This window comes from Mustelus asterias, chromosome 2 (genome assembly GCF_964213995.1).
Source record: "Mustelus asterias chromosome 2, sMusAst1.hap1.1, whole genome shotgun sequence".
NCBI classification, from domain to species: domain Eukaryota; kingdom Metazoa; phylum Chordata; class Chondrichthyes; order Carcharhiniformes; family Triakidae; genus Mustelus; species Mustelus asterias.
This window is the reverse complement of record NC_135802.1, coordinates 118450932-118464402: the sequence shown is the minus strand read 5'-3', so window position 1 is coordinate 118464402 and position 13471 is coordinate 118450932. Positions and strand designations below refer to the sequence as shown.

The 13471-nt window shown below is 45.1% G+C and overlaps 1 protein-coding gene across 1 annotated transcript in view; it reads left to right on the top strand.

The window, feature by feature from the left end:
• Positions 1 to 9467: 9467 nt before the first annotated feature.
• LOC144510747 (leukocyte elastase inhibitor-like) overlaps positions 9468 to 13471 on the top strand; it is a 50948-nt gene continuing 46944 nt past the window's right edge. Inside the window, exon 1 of the mRNA XM_078240549.1 lies at positions 9468 to 9514. The gene's annotated coding sequence lies outside the window, so the exon portion shown is untranslated. The remainder of the gene's footprint in view (positions 9515 to 13471) is intronic.

Genomic DNA, 13471 nt, shown 5'->3' with positions numbered 1-13471 from the left:
ACAGATCTGGGAGTACAGGTTCACAGATCCTTAAAAGTGGAAGCACAGGTGGAAAAGGTATGAACAAAGCATATGGCAAGCTTGCCTTCATCGGACGGGGCATCAAGGACAAAAGTTGGCAAATTATGCTACAGTTGTATAAAACATTGGTTAGGCCAAATTTGGAATACTGTGTCCGATTCCGGTCACCACAACACCCGAAGGAAGTGGAGGCTTTGGAGGGAGTGCAGAAAAGGTTGACCAGGATGTTGCCTGATATGGAGGGTATTAGCTATGAGGAAAGATTGAATAAACTAGGATTGATCTCCCTGGAAAGATGGAGGCTGAGGGGTGACCTGGTAGAAGTTTATAAAATAATGAGGGGTATACAAAGAACAAAGAACAAAGAACAGTACAGCACAGGAAACAGGCCCTTCGGCCCTCCAAGTCTGCGCCACTCCTTGGTCCAACTAGACCAATCGTTTGTATCCCTCCATTCCCAGGCTGCTCATGTGACTATCCAGGTAAGTCTTAAACGATGTCAGCGTGCCTGCCTCCACCACCCTACTTGGCAGCGCATTCCAGGCCCCCACCACCCTCTGTGTAAAAAACGTCCCTCTGATATCTGAGTTATACTTCACCCCTCTCACCTTGAGCCCGTGACCCCTCATGATCGTCACCTCCGACCTGGGAAAAAGCTTCCCACTGTTCACCCTATCTATACCCTTCATAATCTTGTACACCTCTATTAGATCTCCCCTCATTCTCCGTCTTTCCAGGGAGAACAACCCCAGTTTACCCAATCTCTCCTCATAGCTAAGACCCTCCATACCAGGCAACATCCTGGTAAACCTTCTCTGCACTCTCTCTAACGCCTCCACATCCTTCTGGTAGTGCGGCGACCAGAACTGGACGCAGTACTCCAAATGTATACAGCTGCATCATCAGACTCCAGCTTTTATACTCTATACCCCGTCCTATAAAGGCAAGCATACCATATGCCTTCTTCACCACCTTCTCCACCTGTGTTGCCACCTTCAAGGATTTGTGGACTTGCACACCTCTGTGTTTCTATACTCCTGATGACTCTGCCATTTATTGCATAACTCCTCCCTACATTATTTCTTCCAAAATGCATCACTTCGCATTTATCTGGATTAAATTCCATCTGCCATTTCTCCGCCCAATTTTCCAGCCTATCAATTCCATCTGCCATTTCTCCGCCCAATTTTCCAGCCCATCCTGCTGTATTGCCCAACAATGCTCTTTGCTATCCGCAAGTCCAGCCATCTTCGTGTCATCCGCAAACTTGCTGATTACACCAGTTACACCTTCTTCCAAATCATTTATATATATCACAAATAGCAGAGGCCCCAGTACAGAGCCCTGCGGAACACCACTGGTCACAGACCTCCAGCTGGAAAAAGACCCTTCGACCACTACCCTCGGTCTCCTATGGCCAAGCCAGTTCTCCATCCATCTAGCCACTTCTCCTTGTATCCCATGAGCCTTAACCTTCTTAACCAACCTGCCATGTGGGACTTTGTCAAATGCCTTACTGAAATCCATATAGACGACATCCACGGCCCTTCCTTCATCAACCGTTTTTGTCAGCTTGTATGGATAGGGTGAACAGTTGGAAGCTTTTTCCCAGGGCAAAAATGATAATTACAAGGGGGCACAAGTTCAAGATAAGGGGAGAAAAGTTCAGTGGAGATGTACGGGACATTCCAGTGCCTGGAATGCACTGCCAAGTGAGATGGTTGAGGCAGATACGTTAGAGACATTTAAGACTTGTCTTGATAGGCATATGAACAAACGGGGAATAGAGAGATATAAGCGGTTGGTTTAGATACATTAACATGATCAGTGCAGGCTTGGAGAGCCGAAGGGCCTGTTCCTGTGCTGTACTGTTCTTTGTTCTTTGAAAGTTAAGAGGATGTTACCCGAGAGAGACACCACTCACTGAAGCCTCTCAAGCCAAAGCCTCACACTCACACTCTGCTGCAAATTTTCTAATAGCGCACCTCTCTCTCTCTCTCCCGTTTTCTTTCTCTTGCTTGTGGTCCTCACAGTGACTGTTTCATTTTTTGGTTCGATGAGCAGGGAGAGAGGCAAACACTGAAGTAGTGTTTGAGGTTTAACTGTCCCTTGATAAACAGCTCCTCCACAAACCATTTTCTGGAAGCACTGACTGCCCAATGCAAATCTTCCCTGCAACAGCCAATCAGCTGCTCTGCTGGACGCTTGCCTTCATTTGGAGTACTGCGTCCAGTTCTGGTCGCCGCACTACCAGAAGGACGTGGAGGCATTGGAGAGAGTGCAGAGAAGGTTTACCAGGATGTTGCCTGGTATGGAGGGTCTTAGCTATGAGGAGAGATTGGGTAGACTGGGGTTGTTCTCCCTGGAAAGACGGAGAATGAGGGGAGATCTAATAGAGGTATACAAGATTATGAAGGGTATAGATAGGGTGAACAGTGGGAAGCTTTTTCCCAGGTCGGAGGTGACGATCACGAGGGGTCACAGGCTCAAGCTGAGAGGGGCGAAGTATAACTCAGACATCAGGGGGACGTTTTTTACACAGAGGGTGGTGGGGGCCTGGAATGCGCTGCCAAGTAGGGTGGTGGAGGCAGGCACGCTGACATCGTTTAAGACTTACCTGGATAGTCACATGAGCAGCCTGGGAATGGAGGGATACAAACGATTGGTCTAGTTGGACCAAGGAGCGGCACAGGCTTGGAGGGCCGAAGGGCCTGTTTCCTGTGCTGTACTGTTCAGTTGAACACGGAGGGTGTCTTGCTGAGACCCACTTTCTTTGTAAAATCCCATGTTTCCACATTTTCTTCAAACGCCTCTATGGCACCGACTTTGCCATCTTTGCAATTACAGGTTATTATATCGTAATACTTTCTTTGACTTCTTCCCCTCTCTTTTTTTCTTCTTTATGAATTTGTATTATTTCTTTTGTTTATTTTAGTTGGACATGCAGTTTGAATTTTATTTTCAAATTACATCTTGGTAGGCAATCAATTTCTTTTTTACTCAGCGAAGAAGCTGTACTTGTAAAGCTTTATTTCTCTTTGGATCCCTTTAAGAGTACAGAGACTCCTACTCTGTATACCAGAATCTCCATTGCTGCCGCCTGCCACATGCGTGGTCCCCACAGCCTGGAAGTCTACCCAGCTTCAAAACAGTAAGTAAACATTTTCTTTCAGCCTACTCATGGTTCTTTTCCAGCAATGTTTTCTCACTACATTGATACTTTTCCTTGACTTATTTTAAGAGTCGAGGCACTGGATTTTTTTTTGACATCGAGACTCCAATTGAAAAAAACCCCATGGGTGGGATTTTCTGTTGTGTTTGACCCGAAACCGTAAAATCCTGCACAAGGTCAACGGACGTTCCCATGATCTGCCCCTCGCCCGCTACGATAATTGATGAGGGAAGGACTGTGGATATAGTTTATATGGACTTTAGTAAGGCACTTGACAAGGTTCCACGTGGCCGATTGGTACAAAAACTAAAATCACCTGGGATTTGGGTTGGCTGGCTAGATGGATACAGAACTGGCTTGATTATAGAAGACAGAGAGCAGCAGTGGAAGGATATTCTTCAGAATGGAGATCTGTAGCTAATGGTGTTCCGCAGGGATTAGTGCTGGGACTTCTGTTGTTAGTCATATATATAAATGATCTGGAGGAAAATGTGGGTGGTCTGATTAGTAAGTTTGTGGATGACAGGAAGATTGGTGGAGTTGCTGATAGTACCGGGGACTGTCAGAGGATACAACAGGATATAGATAGATTGGAGATTTGGGCATAGAAATGGCAGATGGAGTTTAATCCAGATAAATGCGAGATAATGCATTTTGGAAGATCAAATTTAGGTGTGAATTATACTGTAAAACCCTTAGGAACATTAACATACAGAGGGATCTGGGCGTACAGGTCCACAGTTCCCTAAAAGTGGCAACACAGGTGGCCAATTTGATTAAGAAGGCATATGGCATGCTTGCCTTCATCAGTGAGGGCATTGAGTACAAGAGTTGGGAAATTATGGCTTCGATTCTCCCAAAAGTGCTGAATTGGTGAGAGAACTTATCTAAATCCTGAATGTTTTCTCAGTTCAGCTTCTCACCTGAATCTCCACACACTGTGCACTGCAGAGGTCCCAGTTGTGAATCTAATTAAAAACCCAGGGAGGCGGGGCCTATTCGCACCAGAGTCTGACAACTCCGGAACTCTGCCGATGCGCAGTGGTCCCGATCCGTCAGATCCCCGTTTGCTGGCTAGCCCAATCGCTGGCCAGCCTGGGACCCCCGCAGTGCTGCCTTCCGGCCCCCCCCCCCCACGGCCCAATCGCGCCCCCCCACAGCAATTCCCGGGCTAGCCCTGATCCCCCCCAATGTCCAGTCCCCCCACACCCAGCAGTGGCGATCCCCCCACCTCCAACATGTCCAACATGGAAGAGAGATTAACAATCCCACAAATGTCTCCGGTGATGTCACAACACGTCATGGGATCAATCACCCAGAGATGCATTGCTTTACAATACATAATAGATGTAAACATAAACAGATATGAACAAGGAGCAAGAGTAGGCCATTTGGTTCCTCAAGGCTGCTCCACCATTTAATAAGGTCATGGCTGATCCGATAGTAACCTCAAACATGTAGCCCGCCTACCCTGATGAGCTATCCATGCTTCACATGAGTTTATCCACCTCTGCCTTAAAAATATTCAAAAGCTCTGCTTCCACTGCCTTTTCAGGGCCTTCCAAATTCACATGACTCTCGGAGAGAAAAAAATTGCCATTTTAAATGGATGACCCATTATTTTTAAGCAGTGACTCTTAGTTCTAGATTCTCCCTCAAGAGGAAACATCCCTTCCACATACATCCTTTCAAGACCCCTCAGGATCTTATATGTTTCAATCAAGTTACCTCTTATTCTTCTAAACTCCAGTGGATACAAGCCTAGCCTGTCCAACCTTTCCTCATAAGACAACCCGCTTATTCCAGGCATTAGTCTGGGCAACTGCTGCCGATGTACTTACATCCTTCTTTTAATAAAGCGACCAATACTGTACATAGTGCTCTAGATGTGTACCTTTTATGAAGCACTTTTGAATTGCTGTGATGTTGGAAACATGTCAACCAATTTGAGGACAGCAAACTCCCATAAATAGCAGTGTGGCAACGAGCAGAATTTCTGTTTTTGTGATGTTGATTGAGGGATAAACATAGGAAGGACAACCATGATAGCTCCCCTGGTCTTTGAAAGACTGTCATTTAGCATATTTTACATCCATATGAGAGGGTAGACAGAGCCTCGGTTTAACATCTGATCTGAAGGTACAACATTCCCTGAACTGGGGTGTAGGCCTTGATCTTTGCAGGTGAGTCATGACTAACACAATTGTGACTGAATATCAGGAAAAGTGCAGAGGCTAGCCCAATAACGTTTTGTCTGGAAACATAGAAAGTCAAAGCAATTCAGACCTTGATAGGAACTAACAGAGCCATCCCCCTGTTGTAACTAGTTTCCAAATCTGGATGCAAGAGTTTGTGTATAGCTTTCTTTAAGTTAATTAAGTTAACACTGACAGGTTTCCAGCAATTAATCTACAGCTGGTACCTCCCTGTTTCAATGCAGCGGAAAACAACAATTCAATACGTAGTCTTGCAGATGTGAATTCATGAAGTGGCAGATGGACTTCAACCCGGATAAATGTCTGGTGGTACATTTTGGCAGGTCAAATGGGATGAAGGAGTATAATATCAAGGGTAAGACTCTCAGCAGTGTAGAGGATCAGAAGGACCTTGGGGTCCGGGTCCATAGGACTCTTAAATCGGCCTCGCAGGTAGAGGAGGTGGTTAAGAAGGCGTATGGTGTGCTGGCCTTCATCAATCGAGGGATTGAGTTTAGGAGTCGGAAGATAATGATGCAGCTTTATAAGACCCTCGTCAGACCCCACTTGGAGTACTGTGCTCAGTTCTGGTCGCCTCATTACAGGAGGGATGTGGAAATGATTGAAAGGGTGCTGAGAAGATTTACAAGGATGTTGCCTGGATTGGGTGGCATGCCTTATGAGGATAGGTTGAGGGAGCTCGGTCTTTTCTCCTTGGAGAGACGAAGGATGAGAGGTGACCTGAGAGAGGTGTACCAGATGTTGAGAGGTATAGATCGGGTGGATTCTCGGAGGTTTTTTCCCAGGGCTGAAATGGCTGCTACGAGAGGACACAGGTTTAAGGTGCTGGGGAGTAGGTACAGAGGAGATGTCAGGGGTAAGTTTTTCACTCAGAGGGTGGTGGGTGAGTGGAATCGGCTGCCGTCAGTGGTGGTGGAGGCAAACTCGATAGGGTCTTTTAAGAGACTTCTGGATGAGTACATGGGACTTAATAGGATTGAGGGTTATAGGTAAGCCTATATATAAGCCTAGGTAGGTAGGGACATGACCAGCGCAACTTGTGGGCCGAAGGGCCTGTTTGTGCTGTATTTTTTCTATGTTCTATGTTCCACTGCCAGGAAACATGAAAAGGTATCGCAGTCAAACTGCAAAAATGCAGTTTTTACGTTTGTTCAGTCAATGCAGTACAGATCACACCTCTATTTGTAAAGTTTGCATTTTATTTCCCTTTCCCTTTCTTGTAATTCTGATTGTCATCACAGTCAAAAGTTCAGCATCATTCCAAACAAACACATGAGGATAATTTTAACTTTTATTGCATTCAAAAAACAGGTGATACTGAATTGACAACTTGTTTTCAGCTTGGCAGATTTTTTAACAATAGATAGGTCACCCTGACTTTCTTTGGCCCAAAGCCATTGCAATTCATGTGATTGGGAGTCATTGTTGACAGCCACTCACTTTCATCTAACCACGGAACAGAACGTGTGTATTTGTTGAAGGAGTTTATTTTCAATTTATTCTTTCATGTTATGTCAGCATCACTGGCAAAGTCAGCATTTGTTGCCCATCCCTATTTGCCCTTGAACTGAGTGACAAAGGCAAAATCATTTCAGAGGGCATTTATGAGTCAAACACGTTGCTGTGGGTCTAGAGTCACATGGGAGGTCAGACCAGATAAGGACGGCAGATGCCATTCCCTAAAAACAATAATGATCCAGTTGGGTTTTTGTGACAATTGATGGTATTTTCACGGTCACCATTTCTGAGACTAACTTTCAAATTCAAACTTTATTATTGGAACTTTAATTCCACCAGCTACTGTGGTAGGTTTGGAACTTGGTTCCCAGGTGATTAGCTTGGGCATCTGCATTACTAGTCCAGTGACATTACCACTACACGACCATCGCCCCCATCTCTGAGATGGCTGCTGATGAAATAAACTCTGGGAGCCCAATTATATCAGGCTACTGCTTGACTAGATTGTGAGACGTTTTTCCCAACTTGGACACCTCACTAGCACTACACTACAGCAGGGCCAGTACTGCAAAAGATCAACAGGTGGAAACCTGACCTCTGGGTTTATACCAGTATAAATGGCCCATGTGTCTTTGGGGACAATATGATTTAACAATATTACTTTTTTGGGGATTTGTTGCTTGAAAAAATTACCTGCTTGATTGGTACTTCCACAAACGTTCGCACCCTCTACCACTGATGAACAGTGGCCAGTGGCAGCAGTGTGCACCATCTATCAGATGCACTGTAGGAATTCATCAAGGCTCCTTAGGTAGTACTTTCCAAACGCATGACCGCTACCATTCAAAAAGACAAGGGCAGCAAATATATGGGAACTCCTCCCTTCAAGTCACTCACCATCCAGACTTGGAAATATATCACCACTCCTTCTCGCATTAGGTCAAAATCCTGGAACTCCATCCCTAACAGCACTGTGGGTGTATCTGTACCACATGGACTAAAGGGGTTAAAGAAGCCAGCTCATCACCACCTGCTCAAGGGCAAAGAGGGATGGGCAATAAATGCTGGCCTAGCCAGCAACACCCACATCCTGTAAATGAATCAACAAAAATTGCCTGAATTCTTCTTTATTCTTGACAGAGAGTGAGAAATAAATCTGGAAATACAAGGGAGTGGCTATTCCAGTTACAATTGTGAAATTATTTGAACGTCACTACAAAGAATAAAGAATTTTCTGCAGTTTGAAATCATGAATGATAAAATACACTTATTACAAAGTTCAGCTCAATTGTTTCATAAACTTAATAGGAGATCATTTCAAATATCAAAAGAGAAAATGCTGGAAAATCTCAGCAGGTCTGGCTACATCTGTAAGGAGAGAAAAGAGCTGATGTTTCAAGTCCAGATGACCCTTTGTCATTTCAAATATACCCTAATTTAGCAAATTTATGATTTCTACAAAATTATTCAGCAGGGAGTGCTATTCCAATATAAAATACCAGTCATTTGAACATTAATCTTGGTTATGGGGCTTGGTTATGAGGAGAGATTGGGGAAACTGGGGTTGTTCTCCTTGGAAAGACGGAGGATGAGGGGAGACTTAATAGAGGTGTATAAAATTATGAAAGGCATGGATAGGGTGAACGGTGGGAAGCTTTTCCCCGGGTCGGTGGTGACGTTCACGAGGGGTCATAGGTTCAAGGTGAAGGGGGGGAGGTTTAACACAGATATCAGAAGGACATATTTCACACAGAGGGTCGTGGGGGCCTGGAATGTGTTGCCGGGCAAGGTGGTGGAGGCGGACACACTGGGAACATTTAAGACTTATCTAGACAGCTATATGAACGGAGTGGGAATGGAGGGATACAAAAGAGTGGTCTAGTTTGGACCAGGGAGCGGCGCGGGCTAATTGTTCCTTGTTTCTCGCTTCAAGGCTTCATTCTATGATCATCTTGCTGGTGCCAGTACAGAGCGAGACTGCGGATAGTTGGGAACCTGTCTCGGGGGCAGGGAATTCATATGGTGTTCGTGGAAGTGGAAATGACTAGGGTTGGGAAGCATTTTCCGATCAGGGCCATTGTGATCTCCTGGACTCGTTTCGATCGCCTCAGGGGGTGGGAGAGGAATTTCCCAGATTTTTTTTTCCCCATATTGGCCCTGGGGTTTTTCACTGTGGGTTTTCGCCTCTCCCTGGAGGTCACATGGTCTGGAATGGGGGGGTGGGGGTGAGTTAATAGGTTGTAATGAACAAAGCATCGTAGCTGTGAGGGACAGCTCGGTGGATAGGATATTGGTATGTAGATAGGCTGGAAAATTGGGCGGGGATCCTGGATTCAGGATTCAATCCTGGACCGGGGAGCGGCGCGGGCTTGGAGGGCCGAAGGGCCTGTTCCTGTGCTGTATTGTTCTTTGTTCTTTGTTCATTAATCATATTTTCATCAAAACTGCATGACTGGACAGTTGATATTGTGTTTTTATGTGAAAAAATGAGGGCGTAATCAAAAGAGAATTGACTAAGGGTATTACCTCACTGATAGTTACGAAACACGCCCTCAGAATAAGAATACTTAAAGAGGCACAGGAACTAACTCAGAGAATAGGAGCAGGAAAACGAGAGCATTTGTTTCCTTTTGCAGTTTGAAAACAGGTAAATAACGAAAGCTATATTTTTACAGTAACTTTACTGCATTATTGTTAGCTCTCTAGATCTAGTGTAATAAATAAGCACAACCTTCTAACACAAGCAGAAAAGCGACCAAATCAATAGGATGCACCAAAAATACTTTATTTATATTATGATTTACATATTGTCTATTAGATAAGTCTGTTAATGAGGGAAGAAGACTTTAGGATATGCTGAATTGCTTTACCGTTAATGAAGCATTTTGGTCACTGTTGTATCACAGGACAGGGTGTTAACTTTGTTGCTGACATTGCGTTGAATATTGGGGTATTTAAAAAGGATACTGATCTGCTTGTCTCAGTTTTCACCTTTGCTTCAGATTTGTACATAAATACATGCCAAGGCAATCCAGTTAATTATTATTACCAGAAGGTCTAAAGCTCCCTCTTTTATGAAACAGTTTCCTACCTGAGGCTACTGGACTGATTGGGGGCATTGGACTGACTGGATTGCTGTGCAAGGAACTAGCATGAATCTGATGGGCTGAATAGCCTCCTTTGGTGCCATAAATGACTCTGTGTTAGGTTGCGATTCTTGACCATCCCAGAGGTGCTGTGCCCCTCACAGGAACTTGTCAAATCTAGGTTCTGGCACGCTCAGTAGATTTGTAATAAATCTGACTTTTCTGGGCGCAGTCTTCTTCATTCACACAGTGAGAAAGTCATTGATGGATTTTTCTGATACTTGTATCAACTTTAATTTTAAATGGTCTGAATCAATGTGGTCGACCGTTAGATAGGACATTTTAACACAAATGCAGGGGATAACTGCTTCTTGAATGAAACAAAGTTTGTTTAATTTGGAAGTGAGGTAAGTAAAATTTGTGGGCCAATTTCTTGTTACAAGTGCCAGTGTTCGGCACACCTAAATGAGACGTGGCAAGGTTACATAGAAAATAACCCTGCCTTTAAACATATATATATATATGGGTGGCATGGTGGTTAGCACTGCTGCCTCACAGCTCCAGGGATCCGGGTTTGATTCTCAGCTTGGGTCACTATCTGTGCGGAGTCTGCATGTTCTCTCCATGACTGTGTGGGTTTCCTCCAGGTGCTCCGGTTTCCTCCAAAAGACGTGCTGGTTAGATGCATTTGCCCTGCTAAATTCTCCCTCAGTATACGCGAACTGGCGCCAGAGTGTGGTGACTGGAGGATTTTCACAGTAATTTCATTGCAATGTTAATGTAAGCCTATTTATGACACTAATAAATAAACTTTACCTCAGCTGCAATCTCAGATTGTAAACCAATGATTCTTTTGGTCTCTTTCAATCAGAACAGTAATATAATGCTCCAATTTCTGTTGGATTGTGGATAGTTTTGTGCTGTTTGCCCACGAACACAGGGAGGTGGGCTCAGATTGTATTTTGTTCACAACTGGGGAGGGGAGAGCAATTTGGGCTGATTTTAAACCCAGGATCCTAAATGTAAAAGGAGGTTTCTTTTCCCCCAAATAATTTCTTGCTCCTTACATGCTTTCAGTTTAAAACAGAAAATGCTGGAAATGCCCAGCAGGTCAGGTGGCATCAGTGGAGAGAAACAGAGGCCAGGATTTTCCGGCCCACCCACTGCTGGGATATTCTAGCCCTGCTGAAAGTTAATGGACTTTTAGCTGGGCTGTGGAACCTCCTGCAACAATCCCACCACGGCGTGGCTTGAAAATCCTGGCCAGAGTTAACATTTCAGGTCAGTGACCCTGTGAAATGTTGGGCTGGGTTTTATATTCCCATGCCGGTGGGTTTGAAGTGGGGGGGAAGGCAATGTAAAATCCAGCGGATGACCTTTCTACTGTCTACTTGCTTTCCACGGCCTGTCTGAAATTTTATGAGGGTGGAAGAGTGTGGAATGGCCACATCTCTGCCCGGCAATATTGTACTCATGGTGGAGGAGGCCCAAACCAGGAGGCCTGGTAGATTTAGTTGCACAGGTCAGTTTTGGGCAAGGAATGGGCCAACTTCTGCCCCTTTGGAGGCATGTCTAGGTCATCCCTCCTTTAACTGTCCCTCCAGCCCCCAGCTTCTCCCCCACCCCCTTCCCCACACTCACTTGCATCTTCCCATTCATGCACCTTGCCATGACCCCAACTCTGGCTTTATCTGTCAGTGTGGGTGCCTCAGCATTGGAGACTGTTTATAGTTCAAACAGTGGCTCCTGAAGGTGCATCTGGGTCTGCAGAGCTGCTGGACAATTTGTTTGGCTGGCAGTTCTCTGAGGTGCAGAGGGGGTTCACCAGGATGTTGCCTGGGATGGACCATTGCTCTCAGGGTTAGATTGCTGTGGGCAGCTGTTGGGATCATAATTACGCCCCCCTGCAGATTTTATCCGGGGGAAGGGTGGTCAGGGCTGGACGACAGCATATTGTGAAATCCAGCCCATTAACTCTGTTTCTCTCTCTAAGGATGATACCTGACCAGCTGAGTATTGGCAGCATTTCCTGTCTTTATTTCAGATTTTTGGCATCCACAATATTTTCCTTTTATATTATTTTTACTTTATTCACAATTTCTCTCAATGGGCCCCACTGTGAAATGGAGTCATTGACTGAAAGAATAGTTCACAGAATCACAGAATACTACAGTGCAGAAGAGGCCCGTCAGCCCATCGAGTCTGCACTGACGCATGAAATGCCCTGACTTGCCCACCTAATCCCACTTGCCAGCACTTGGTCCATAGCCTTGAATGTTATGGCCAAGTACTCATCCAGGTACTTTTTAAAGAATGTGAGGCATCCCGCCTCCACCACCCTCCCAGGCAGTGCATTCCAGACCGTCACCACCCTCTGGGTAAAAACGTTTTTCCTCAAATCCCGCCTAAACCTCCCACCCCTCACTTTTAACTTGTGCCCCCTATAACTGACTCTTCAACTAAGGGGAACAGCTGCTCCCTATCCATCCTGTCCATGCGCCTCATAATCTTGAACACCTCAATCAGGTCACCCTTCAGTCTTCTCTGCTCCAGAGAAAACAACCCAAGCCTATCTAACCTCTCTTTATAACTCGAATGGTCCATCCCAGGCAGCATCCTGGTGAATCTCCTCTGCACCCCTTCCAGTGCGTTCATGTCCTTCCTATAATGTGGTGACCAGAACTGCATACAGTACTCCAGCTGTGGCCCCACCAAAGTTCTATACGAGCCCATCATGACCTCTCTGCTTTTGTAATCTATACCCCAATTGATAAAGGCGAGTGTGCCATATACCTTTTCCATCACCCTATTAATCTGCCTTTCTGACTTCAGAAATCTATGGACAAACTTTGGAACTTCCTAGTGTCAGACCTTTCATAGTATACTTCCTTGGCAAATTACTCCTTCCAAAATGTATTGCCTCACACTTTTCAGGGTTAAATGCCATCTGCCACTTTTCCGCCCATTTGACCATTTCGTCTATGTCTTCCTGCAACCCAAGACACTCAACCTCACTGTTAACCACCCAGCCAATCTTTGTGTCATTGGCAAACTTACTGATCCTACCCCCCACATAGTCATCTATGTCATTTATATAAATTACGAACAATAGGGGGTCCAGCACGGATCCCTGTGGTACACTGTGGTCAGTGGCTTCCAATCACTAAAGCAGCTATCTGTCATCACCGTCTGTCTCCTACTGCTAAGCCAATTATGAATCCACCTTATCAGATCTCCCTGTATCCCATGTGCATTTGCCTTTTTAATAAGCCTCCCATGTGTGACTTTGTCAAAGGCTTGACTGAAATCCATGTAAACTACATCAACCGCACTACCCTCATCCACACACTTGGTTACATGCTCAAACAATTCAATAAAATCTGTTAGGCATGATCTCCCTCTGACAAAAACATGCTGACTATCCCTGATCAAATTTTGCCTCTCCAAATGGAGATAGATTCTCTCTTAGAACATAGAACATAGAACATTACAGCGCAGAACAGGCCCTTCGGCCCACG